Below are 12,041 nucleotides of genomic sequence, written 5' to 3' on the forward strand. Positions count from 1 at the left end.
ATCTTGAACCATAAGTCTTAAGCATTTAATTTGTAAAGCCAAAGTTACTGATAGGGAAAGTCAAACACTACCTGTCTGAACAACTCATTTTTAAACCTAAGAAATTACAGAGTTAGTAAAAACAAGTAACTGACAAATAGGGTTGATAAGCTTTGGTCTTTTGGGTTCTTGTGAAGGATTGGCAGTACTGGGCCATAAGCATTAATCATAATTAGATGGGTTGAAGAGCCCTAACGTCAAAAAAAGCAGGGGCAGAGTCACAAGAAACATATCACCTTTCTTATCAGTCTCAACCCCTTCTTTACTAATTGATCTTAGTACCCCCTACTATGTCTTTGTTCAATTACTTCTCATGTTCTAGTATATCTACAAGGGATAATACAGTATAGTGGTAAAAACATAGACTGCCCATGGTTTGTTCTCACACCGACTAGCTATATTACCTTAGGCAAGTCACCAAAGCTCTCTGTTTCTTAACCTTCTCTATTCAGTGGTGACTCATGCTCAGTCATGTCTGACTCTTCAATCCTTTGGACTATAGCCCACCAGGCTCCTCTGTCCATGGAATCCTCCAGGTAAGAATACCGGAGAAGGTTGCCATTTCCTTCTTCAGGGCATCTTCCTGACCCAGGGATCAAACCTGTGTCTCCTTCATTGCATGCAGCTTCCTTACCACTGAACCTTCAGGGAAGCCCTGTAACTTTCTGTATTAGTGAATATTAAATGAAGCAGTATATGACTGAAAAAGGTGTCTGGCACAGATTAGTTGCTATGTGAGTGTTTGTTATTACTATTTTTCTTCCTCCTTTCTTCAAAGCCCAGTTTAGCTCCCATCATCTCCAGGAAGTCGCATAACACCCTTGTGCTCCTTTGAACCCCTATACTACCTATAATCATTATAAGTCCTTTGACACATTTCATTTTATGTCACCATGGGAAATAGCTTGCTTTTTTGTAACATTATTTTAAACTGTTTTTAATGTGTTCATGTCTTGCCTCTCCTAACAGACTATTAACTCCTTGGGAATAAGAACCATGCCTTACCCTTCTCTTTTTCTCCTTCTGAATTTATCATTTCAAAAAAGATGCTTAAGAAATATTTGCCAAATGAGTGAATCAATAATGGGTTATCACAGGTGGCAAATTTCACATGTTTCAATGTAGAGACAAACATTTTAACCACAAGAAAGGAGTATTTCTTCTCCTTTGATGTATATGCTGGGTGGTTATGCATTTTTCTCTAAAAATTAGGGTGAGCATATACTGAATTACAGATCCTTGGCCTGTTTTAGTACAGATTTATTCCATTTTTTGGAGAAGGAAATGGCAACCCACTTCAGCATTCTTGCCTGGAGAATCCCATGGATGGAGGAGCCTAGTAGGCCACAGTCCACGGGGTCACAAAGAATCAGACACGACTGAGTGACTTCACTTTCACTTATTTCATTTTAGACAGATAAAGTGTTTCCTAATAGGAGAGTAACTATTAAATTGTCATGGACTCACTAAGATTGTAAGATGGTATGGCACATTTGATTAAATAAAAATATATAGATAAAACGGTAAAGATGAATTTTCTAGGAAAATCCCTAAAATATTTAAAAATTATATGTAAACTCTCAATAGCAGCTAGGGAGCAACAAAACAAGTCTCGGGTGAGTATTATACATTAAAATATTTACCGGGGGTACTCAAGATTATGATGTCTAGAATTTACAAACCACTTCCCATCATGGCACATGTGGACATTTAAAATGTTTTTATAGTATACTGAAATAAGCAGAAAGGGGTTCTTGAACCAGGGGTAACTTGCACTGGGACTTTGGTAACTTCATCTCTAGAACTCTGGCCACTTCATATGCTGGCCAACCACTCTGAGGGATAAGAGAGAACAAATTTCAGCACACCTGTAAACTATCCACAACACATACAGAAGTTGGAGGACTCTGTTGCTTTTGTAATATTGTTTCAATCTGTACTTTTCAATACAGAAAAAGGAAGACCTATGATACGAACATGTAAACCCAAATGAAGCATGCATTTTTGTTGCATTCCTATGTGCAACAGTGTCTGAACATTGCTCAGTTCAATAGTTGTATGTCTTATTCTGTTCACATCAGAGACTGGGTTCAATGCAAATCATACTATATGTATTTTCCTTTATTGTCATTCACTAATATATTCAGTGATGATTGATTGAACACCAACTATGTAATATATTTTGTGCTTGTTACAGTTTAAAAATAATACCATTGAGTTCTGGCAGGTACTGCAATGGCATGTGGAGCACACTTTGTACCCCCTGAGCTATACTTGCCCTAAGTCAACAAATAAGCTGGATGGTCTAAGTTGAATGGGGAATCTATCATATGAAACTTCACCTCAGAAATTCAACAGATCAGCCTGGGACCAAAAATAATAGGGACTCTTTACCATGAGCAAACGAAAGACACCTCTGGCATCTCAAGTCACACCTTATTCTTGCTTGCTGGATGACAGATGGGATAGAAAAATAATGGTGGCCTCTGGCCACCAAGTCTTACAACTCAGGGAACTGAAATGAACAATGTGTCTCAATTGCATGAGACACCACTCTATCTCTATAACAACAGACAAAAGCTTTGACAGGTGGAAGGTGAGAAGAATTTCTGAGGATGACAAGTGGAGCAGATAGCTGCCATTAGCTATTTGACTGTTGTTTTTCATTGTATGAGACCTTGATATTTTAAGAGAGAAATGGTAGAATAGTGTACCACAATTTATCAGTGTGAAGTGTACATTAAAATTTGGAAAGATTTACTAGCTATTTATAATTCTATATATGCAACATGAACAAAAATTGTTCTTAACTTTTGGGGTGGCATGATAAATTTAGAAAATCATGTGTCTTAAAAAAGAACTGTTGTAAAAAAATCATAGAAATGACTGATGGAAATGACTATTTTTTTTAAAACATAATAATACATTATTTCAAATAGCATTGCATTTAGATCCCTCATTTCAATTTAATCTTTAACTGTTAACATTGCTTGAGTTGATCAATGTCCAGCTACACTGTACATGCCTCTCCTATTCACATCCATGTGTCAAAATTGTGCTCATTTTGAATGCTTGAATACCTAGTCAAGTACTATATTTCTCAGTAACTCCCTGGACAGGAGTATGCAACAGTTTGTTTCTCAAAGAGAGTGTCCCAGCTTCACATACTCAACAACACAGCTTACAGCTAGATCTAGGTCAGAGTAAAACTTACAATATGCTGCTTACAGGAGACTGTTTTCAGGGCAAAAGAAATACACAGACTGAAAGTGAAATGAAGGAAATTATATTTTATGCAAATGGAAACAACAAGAAAGCAAGGGTAGCAATACTCATATCAGGCAAAATAGACTTTTAAAAAATCCACAAAGAAAGACAAAAAGTCAGCATTATATAATGATAAAGGGATCAATAGAAGAAGAGGTTACTGCACTCCTTAACATATGTACACTCAATATTGTGATACCTTATGGTGAACTGTGTCAGATTCGTGATCTCAGAAGAAAAGAATTTAGCTTCAGGACCAGAGACAAGGCTTGTTCACTCAGAGATTTTGTGTAGCAGAGTTTTCTAACAGTGAAAAAAGGACAGAGAAAGCTTCTGACACAGACATCAGAAGGGGGCAGAGAGTGCCTCACTTGCTAGTCTTATCAGGGACTTATATAATTTTTCAGTTGGTTACTAACAATAGAAAGGTTTTACTAGGCCCACTCCCACAACATACCTCTTAAGATAACAAGCTTAGCCAGAATATTTCTATTAAGAAGGAGAAACATGTCCTCAAAGAAAGATATATTATTGTTATGTAATCATTAGCACAAAGCTTAAGGAAAAACATAACCTTGAGCAAGATGAGTGATTTTGTTCTATAATCATTAACTCTGGGCTTAAAGAAAGTTATTCCCAAAGAGTGTTGTCATAATAACTCAGAGTTTAAGAAAATAACGAATGTGATTAAGATGAAGGAATGTAGGAAAAAAAAAAGTTTGTCCTTTTATCCTCTTCAAGCAGAAAGTGAACTACAAAGCCTCTTGATGAAGTGAAAGAGGAGAGTGAAAAAGGTGGCTTAAAACTGAGCATTCAGAAAACTAAGATTATGGCATCAGGTCCCATCACTTCATGGCAAATATATGAGGAAACAATGGAAATGATGAGAGACTTCATTTTTGGGGATCCAAAATCACTGCAGATGGTGACTGCAGCCACGAAATTAAGACCCTTGATCCTTGGAAGAAAAGCTATGACCACATAGACAGCATATAAAAAGGAGACATAACTTGACCAACAAAGGTCTGTCTAGTGAAAGCTATGGTTTTTCCAGTAGTCATGTATGGATGTGAGAGTTGGACTATAAAGAAAACTGAGCACTGGAGAACAGATACTTTTGAACTATGGTGTTGGAGAAGACTCTTGAGAGTCCCTTGGTCTGGAAGGAGATCCAACCAGTCCATCCTAAAGGAAATCCATCCTGGGTGTTCACTGGAAGGACTGATGTTGAAGCTGAAACTCCAATACTTTGGCTACCGGATATGAAGAACTGACTCATGTGAAAAGACTCTGATGCTGGGAAAGATTCAAGGCAGGAGGAGAAGTGAACGACAGAGGATGAGATGGTTGGATGGCATCACTGGCGTGAAGGACATGAGTTTGTGGAGGCACTGTGAGTTGGCAATGGACAAGGAAACCTGGCGTGCTGCAGTCCATGGGGTCACCAAAAATTGGACAGCACTGAGGGACAGAACTGAAACTCTTCAAGGACCTCAGACCCCTTTTTCATCCTCTAGTGTCCCAGACCCCTTTCTCCTCCTCCAAGAGCCCTGGATTCCTTATGAACCTACCTAAGAATTAACTCTTTCAGTTGGAGCATCAATGTATATGAAACAAATACTAAAACACCTAAAGGGAGAAACTGATAATGATATAAGAGTAGGATACTTTAACACCTCATTGATATCAATGGACAGATAATCCAGAGAGAAAAATCAATAAGGCAACAGAAGTCCTAGATGACACAGAGTATCAGTTGGACTAAATTGACATCCACAGGAAATGATATCCAAAAGAACCCAAGAATAAAAACATTTTTCAAGCATGCATGGAATGCTCTCTATGGTAGACCACACAGTAGGTCATAAAGTAAACCTCGAAAAATTTAAGAAGATAGAAATCATTTTAAACATTTTTTTTTCTGACCATAGTAGTGTGAAACTTGAAATGATCACAGAAAGAAAAATAGAAAAAGAATGAACACATGGAAATTAAAACCACGTTGTTATAAACTAACAGTTTAATGATGAAATCAAAGAATGAATCATAAAATACCTTGAGACAAAGGAAAATGAAAATGGAACCTTACATAATCTATGGGATTTAGCAAAAATTCTAAGAGGGAAGTCCATAGCAATATAGGCCTTCTTCAACAGACAAGAAAATATCTTGAAAAACAACCCAAACTACCAACTAAAAGGAGTTTCCCTGGTGGCTCAGATGATAAAGAATCCACCTATAGTGAGTGTGACCTGGGTTCGATACCTGGGTTGGGAAGATCCGTTGGAGGAAAGCATGACAGTACACTCCAGTATTCTTGCCTAGAGAATCCCCACGGACAGAGGAGCCTGGCAGGCTACAGTCCATGGTGTCGCAAAGAGTCATACACAACTGAGTGACTAAGCACAGCAAACCAACTAAAAGAATCAGAAAAATAAAACAAAATCTAAACTCTGCAGAAGGAAGGAAAAATGAATATCAGAGGATATAAACAGTAAAAAGATTAATAAAACCAAGAGCTGGGCTTTTATATATTTATTTGAAAGAGACAGACAAAACTGACAAACCTTCCCTCAGACTCACCAATAAGAAAAGATAGAGAACTCAATTAAACAAAATAAGAAATGAAAGAGAAGAAATCTCAACTGATACCAAAGAAATGCAAAATAACAATAATAAAAAAAGAAATCCTAAGAGAACACCATGAGCAGTTAATTAACAACAAATTGGATAATTGGGAAAAACTATGCCTCCCCAGGTGGCTCAGTGGTAAAGAATCTGTGTGCAGTGCAGGAGACAAAAGGGTTGTGAGATCAGTCCCTGAGTTGGCAAAATCCTCTGGAGTAGGAAAGGGCTATCCACTCCAGAATTGTTGCCTGGAAAATTCCATGGACAGAGGAACCTGACATACTACAGCTTATGGCATCACAAAGAGTTGGACACTGAGCACAGGAGCCACACAAAAAATGCATAATTTTCTAGAAACATACAGTGTGTCAAAACTGAACCAAGAAGAAATGTATAATTTGAACACACTGATCACTGAAGTGAAATAGAATCTGCTATTTAAAAAATTAAAACTCTGCAAACAAAAGTCTAGGATTATATGGCTTCTCTATGGAATTCTACCAAACATAAAAAGAAAAAATTATACCTATCCTTCCCAAACTACTCCAAAAAATTGAAGAGGAAAGAACCCTCCCAAATTCTTTCTATGAAGCCATCATCATCCTGATATCAAAACCAAGGACACTAAAGAAGATTAAATTACATGCCAATATCTGATGAATATAGATACACATATACTCAACAAAATATTAGCAAACAATTCCAATAGATAAAGAGAATTACACACCATGATCAAATTGGATTTGTTCCAGAGTAGCAAGGATATTTTAATGTATGCAAATCAACCAATATGATACACCTAATTAACAAATCAAAGAACTACATGATCATCTCAATAGACATGGAAAAATCTTTTGATGAAATTCAACATCGATTCATGATAAGAAAAAAAGTCTCATTAAAATGGATATAGAGGTAATATACATCCACAAAATAAAAGTCATTTATGATAAGCCCATAATCAAAATAATACTCAATGGTGAAAAGCATGAAAGCCTTTCATTAAATTTGGGAACAAGACTAGCATACCCACTGTCACTGTTCTTATTGAACATGGTATTGGAAGTCAGAGCCACAGCAATTATACAAGAGAAAGAAAAAAGAGTTATAGAAGTTGGAAGGGATGTGGTAAAAAAAAAAAAGTCATTATTTGCAGACGACATGATACTTTATATAGAGAATCCTAAAAACTCTACACACACACACACACACAAAAAAAAAAAAAATAAAAAACTGTTAGAGCAAATAACCTCTGCAAATTAGCATGATGCAAGATTCAGTTCAGTTTAGTTCAGTCACTCAGTCATGTCCAACTTTTTGCGACCCCTTGGACTGAAGCATGCCAGGCCTCCCTGTCCATCACCAACTCCCAGAGTTTACTCAAACTCTTTTCAATTGCCACGGCAATGCCATCCAACCATCTTATCCCCTGTTGTCCCCCACCCCTGCCTTAAGTCTTTCCCAGCATCAGGGTCATTTCAAATGAGTCAGTTATTTGCATCAAGTGGCCAAAATACTGGAGTTTCAGTTTCAGCGTCAGTTCTTCTGATGAATATTCAGGACTGGTTTCCTTTAGCATGGACTGGTTGGATTTCCTTGCAGCCCAAGGGACTCTCAAGAATCTTTTCCAACACCACGGTTCAAAAGTATCAATTCTTAAGAGCTCAGCTTTCTTTTGTCCAACTCTCATATCCATATATGACTACTGGAAAAACCATAGTTTTCACTAGACAGACTTATGTTGGCAAAGTAAAGTCTCTGGTTTTCAGTATGCTGTCTAGGATGGTCACGTCTTTTCTTCGAAAGAGCAAGAGTCTTTTACTTTCATGGCTGCAGTCACCATCTATACTAACTTTGGAGCCCCCCAAATTAAAGTCTCTCATGGTTCCATTTATTTCCCCATCTATTTGCCATGAAGTGACATGACCAGATGCCATGATCTTACTTTTCTGAATGTTGAGTTTTAAGCCAACTTTTACCTCTTCTTTTCACTTTCATCAAGAGGCTCTTTATTTCTTCTTCACTTTCTGCCATAAGGATGGCGTCATCTGCATATCTGAGGTTATAGAACCAGTCATCTTGATTCCAGCTTGTTCCTCCTCCAGCCCAGTGTTTCTCATGATGTACTCTGCACATAATTTAAATAAACAGGTTTTCAATATACAGCCTTGACTTACTCCTTTCCCTATTTGGAACCAGTCTGCTGTTCCATGTCCAGTTGTAACTGTTGCTTCCTGACCTGCATACAGATTTCTCAAGAGGCAGGTCAGGTGGTATAGTATCCCCATCTCTCTCAGAATTTTCCAGTTTATTGTGATCCACACAGTCAAAGACTTTGGCATATTCAATAAAGCAGAAATAAATGTTTTTATGGACCACTCTTGCCTTTTTGATGATACAATGGATGTTTGCAATTTGATCTCTGGTTCCTGTGCCTTTTCTAAATCTAACTTGAACATATGGTATTTCATGATTCACATACTGTTGAAGCCTGGTTTGGAGAATTTTGAGCATTTCTTTACTAGCGTGTGAGATGAGTGTAATTGTACGGTAGTTTGAGCATTCTTTGGCATTGCCTTTCTTTGGGATTGGAATGAAATCTGACCTTTTCCAGTCCTGTGGCCACTGCTGTGTTTTCCAAATTTTCTGCCATATTGAATGGTGCACTTTCACAGCATCATCTTTTAAGATTTGAAATAGCTCACCTGGAATTCCATCACCTCCTCTAGTTTTGTTAGTAGTGATGCTTCCTAAAGCCCACTTGACTTCATATTCCAGGATGTCTGGCTCTAGGTCAGTGATCTAGATTGTGATTATCTGGGTCGTGAAGAATTTTTTTGTATAGTTCTTCTATGTCTTCTTGCCACCTCTTCTTATATCTTCTGCTTCTGTTAGGTCCATACCATTTCTGTCCTTTATTGTGCCTATCTTTATATGAAATATTCCCTTGGTATCTCTAATTTTCTTGAAGAGATCTCTAGCCTTTCCCATTCTATTGTTTTCCTCTATTTATTTGCACTGTTCACTGAGGAGAGCTTTCTTGTCTCTCCTTGCTATTCTTTGGAACTCTGCATTCAAATGGGTATATCTTTCCATTTCTCCTTTGCTTTTCACCTCTCTTCTTTTCACAGCTGTTTGTAATCCCTCCTCAGAGAGCCATTTCACTTTTTTTTGCATTTCTTTTTCTTTGGGATGGTTTGGCTCTCTGTCTCCTGTACAATGTCATGAAACTCTGTCTATGGTTCCTCAGGCACTCTATCAGATCTAATCCATTGAATCTATTATTCACTTTCATTGTATAATTGTAAGGGATATGATTTAGGTTGTACCTGAATGGTCTCGTGGTTTTCCCTACTTTCTTCAATTTAAGTCTGAATTTGACACTAAGGATTTCATGATCTGAGCCACAGCCAGCTCCTAGTCTTGTTTTTGCTGACTGTATAGAGCTTCTCCATCTTTGGCTGCAAAGAATATAATCAATCTAATTTCAGTATTGACCATTTGGTGATGTCCATGTGTAGAATCTTCTCGTGATTTTGGAAGAGGGTGTTTCTAATCACCAGTGTGTTCTCTTGGCAAAAGCTACGAGCCTTTGTCCTGCTTCATTCTGTGCTCCAAGGCAAAATTTGCCTGTTACTCCAAGTGTTTCTTGACTTCCTACTTTTGCATTCCAGTCCCCAATAACGAATAGGACCCCTATGTTTGGGGGGTTAGTTCTAGAAGTCTTGTAGGTCTTCATAGAACCATTTATCTTCAGCTTCTTCAGTATTACTGATCAGGGGATAGACTTCGATTACTGTGATATTTAATGATTTGCCTTGGAAATGAACAGAGATCATTCTGTCATCTTTCAGTTTGCATCCAAGTACTGCATTTCTTACTCATGTTGACTATGATGACTATTTCATTTCTTCTAAGGGATTCTTGCCCACAGTAGTTGATATAATCATCATCTGAGTTAAATTCACCCATTCCAGTCCATTTTATTTCTCTGAATCTTAAGATGTCAACGTTCACTCTTGCCATTTCCTGTTTGACCACTTCCAATTTGCCTTGATTCATTGACCTAACATTCCAGGTTCCTATGCAATATTGCTCTTTACAGCATTGGACTTTGCTTCTATCACCAGTCACATCCACAACTGGGTGTTATTTTTGCTTTGGCTCCATCTCTTTATTCTTTCTGAAGTTATTATTCCACTGATCTCCAGTAGCTTATTGGGCACCTACCAATCTGGAGAGTTCATCTTTCAGTGTACCATCTTTTAGCCTTTTCATACTGTTCATGGGGTTCTTAAGTCATGAATACTGATGTGGTTTGCCATTCCCCTTTCCAGTGAACCACATTTTGTCAGAACTTGGCATGGCTCATAGTTTCATTGAGTTAGAGAAGGTTTTGGTCCATGTCATCAGATTGGCTGGTTTTCTGTTATTGTGGTTTTCCGACTTTGTGCCCTCTGATGGAGAAGGAGAAGAGGCTTATAGAAGCTTCATAATGGGAAAGACTGGCTGAGGGGGAAACTGGGTCTTGTTCTGATCAGTGGGGTTAACCTCAGTAAATCTTTAATCCAGTTTTCTGTTGATGGGTGGAGCTGTGTTGCCTCCATGTTATTTACCTGAGGCCAAACTATGGGGCAGGTCATGAAGACAATGGCTAACTCCTTCAAAAGGCCCCATGCATGTAGTGCTAAACTCAGTGCCCCCAACCCTGAAGCAGGCCAACAACAACCCACGCCTCCACTGGAGACTCTTGGACACACCTAGGCAAGTCCGGGTCAGTCTTTTGTGGGGTTACTGCTCCTTTCTCCTGGGTCCTGGTGTGCACACAGTTCTGTTTGTGCCCTCCAAGAGTCTATTTCCCAGTCCTGTGTAAGTTCTGGCAGCTGTATGATGGGGTTAATGGCAACCTCCTCCAAGAGGGCTTATGCCATACCCAAGTATGCTACACCTAGCCATACCCATGTCTGGTGCATCCTGAGCCTGTACCCTCACAGCAGTCCACTACTGAACCATATCTCCACAGGAGACACTCAAACACAGTTCAGTCTCAGTCTCTGTGGGGTCTCTGGGTCCTGGTGCACACAAGGTTTGTTTGAACCCTCTGAGCTGCTCTTGCGGGAATGGGGTTTCATTCCAAATTTAAATTCCCCCCCCCCATCTTGCTGGGGCTTCTCCTTTGCCCTTGGATGTGGGTTATCTACTCCAAGTTGTTCCAGCTCTGTGAACCCACTGCTCTAGCATCTACTATCTTGCTGGGGCTTCTACTTTGCCTCTGGATGTGGGGTATCTCCTCACAGCCACTCCAGCTCCACATAGCCACTGCTCCAGTGCCTATCATCTGGTGATCCAGTGGTTAAGACTTCATGCTTTCACTGCAGGAGGTACGCATTCCATCATCAGTCTGGGAAAGAAGATCTCACATGCTCTGGTAAGGAGAAAAACTTAGTATTCATCCCCTAAAGCTCTGAAGTCTTAGCCTCATTGTTCACTCAGGGGAGATATAAGATTAGTAACCAGAATTTCTTTTTCCATTTCCTTTAATGAATGTGAATTATCAGGAAAAGAAAGTTTAAAAATCTCATTTAAATTCACGTCATAACAATAAAAGACTTAAGAATAAACTTAATCAAGGAGGTGAAAGACATATACACTGAAAATTATACAACTTGATAAGAGAAACTAAAGATGTTTCAAAGAAATGGAAATATATTCTGTGGTCTTGAATTGAAAGAATTTATATTGTTAAAATGGCCATGTCCCTCAAAGCAAGCTACGAATTTATTGAAATTCCTTACAAAATATCCATGACATTGTCCACATAACTAAAAGTCTTAATCCTAAAATTTATATGAAACTACCAAAAGCCCAGGATTGTCGAAGAAACATCAGGAAAAAGAATAAAGCTGAAATGAATAACTTTTACAGACTTCAGACTATACTACAAAGATATATTAATTAAAACAGTGTGACATTTGCACAAAAGCAGGAATATAGTTCAAAAGAACAGAATAGAGAGCCCAGAAATAAGGTGACACACCTATGGTCAAATAATCTATGACAAAGGAGGCAGAAATATACAGTGGTGAAGACAGTCTCTTTCAAGAAAA

This window comes from Capra hircus, assembly GCF_001704415.2.
Source record: "Capra hircus breed San Clemente chromosome X unlocalized genomic scaffold, ASM170441v1, whole genome shotgun sequence".
Lineage (NCBI taxonomy): Eukaryota > Metazoa > Chordata > Mammalia > Artiodactyla > Bovidae > Capra > Capra hircus.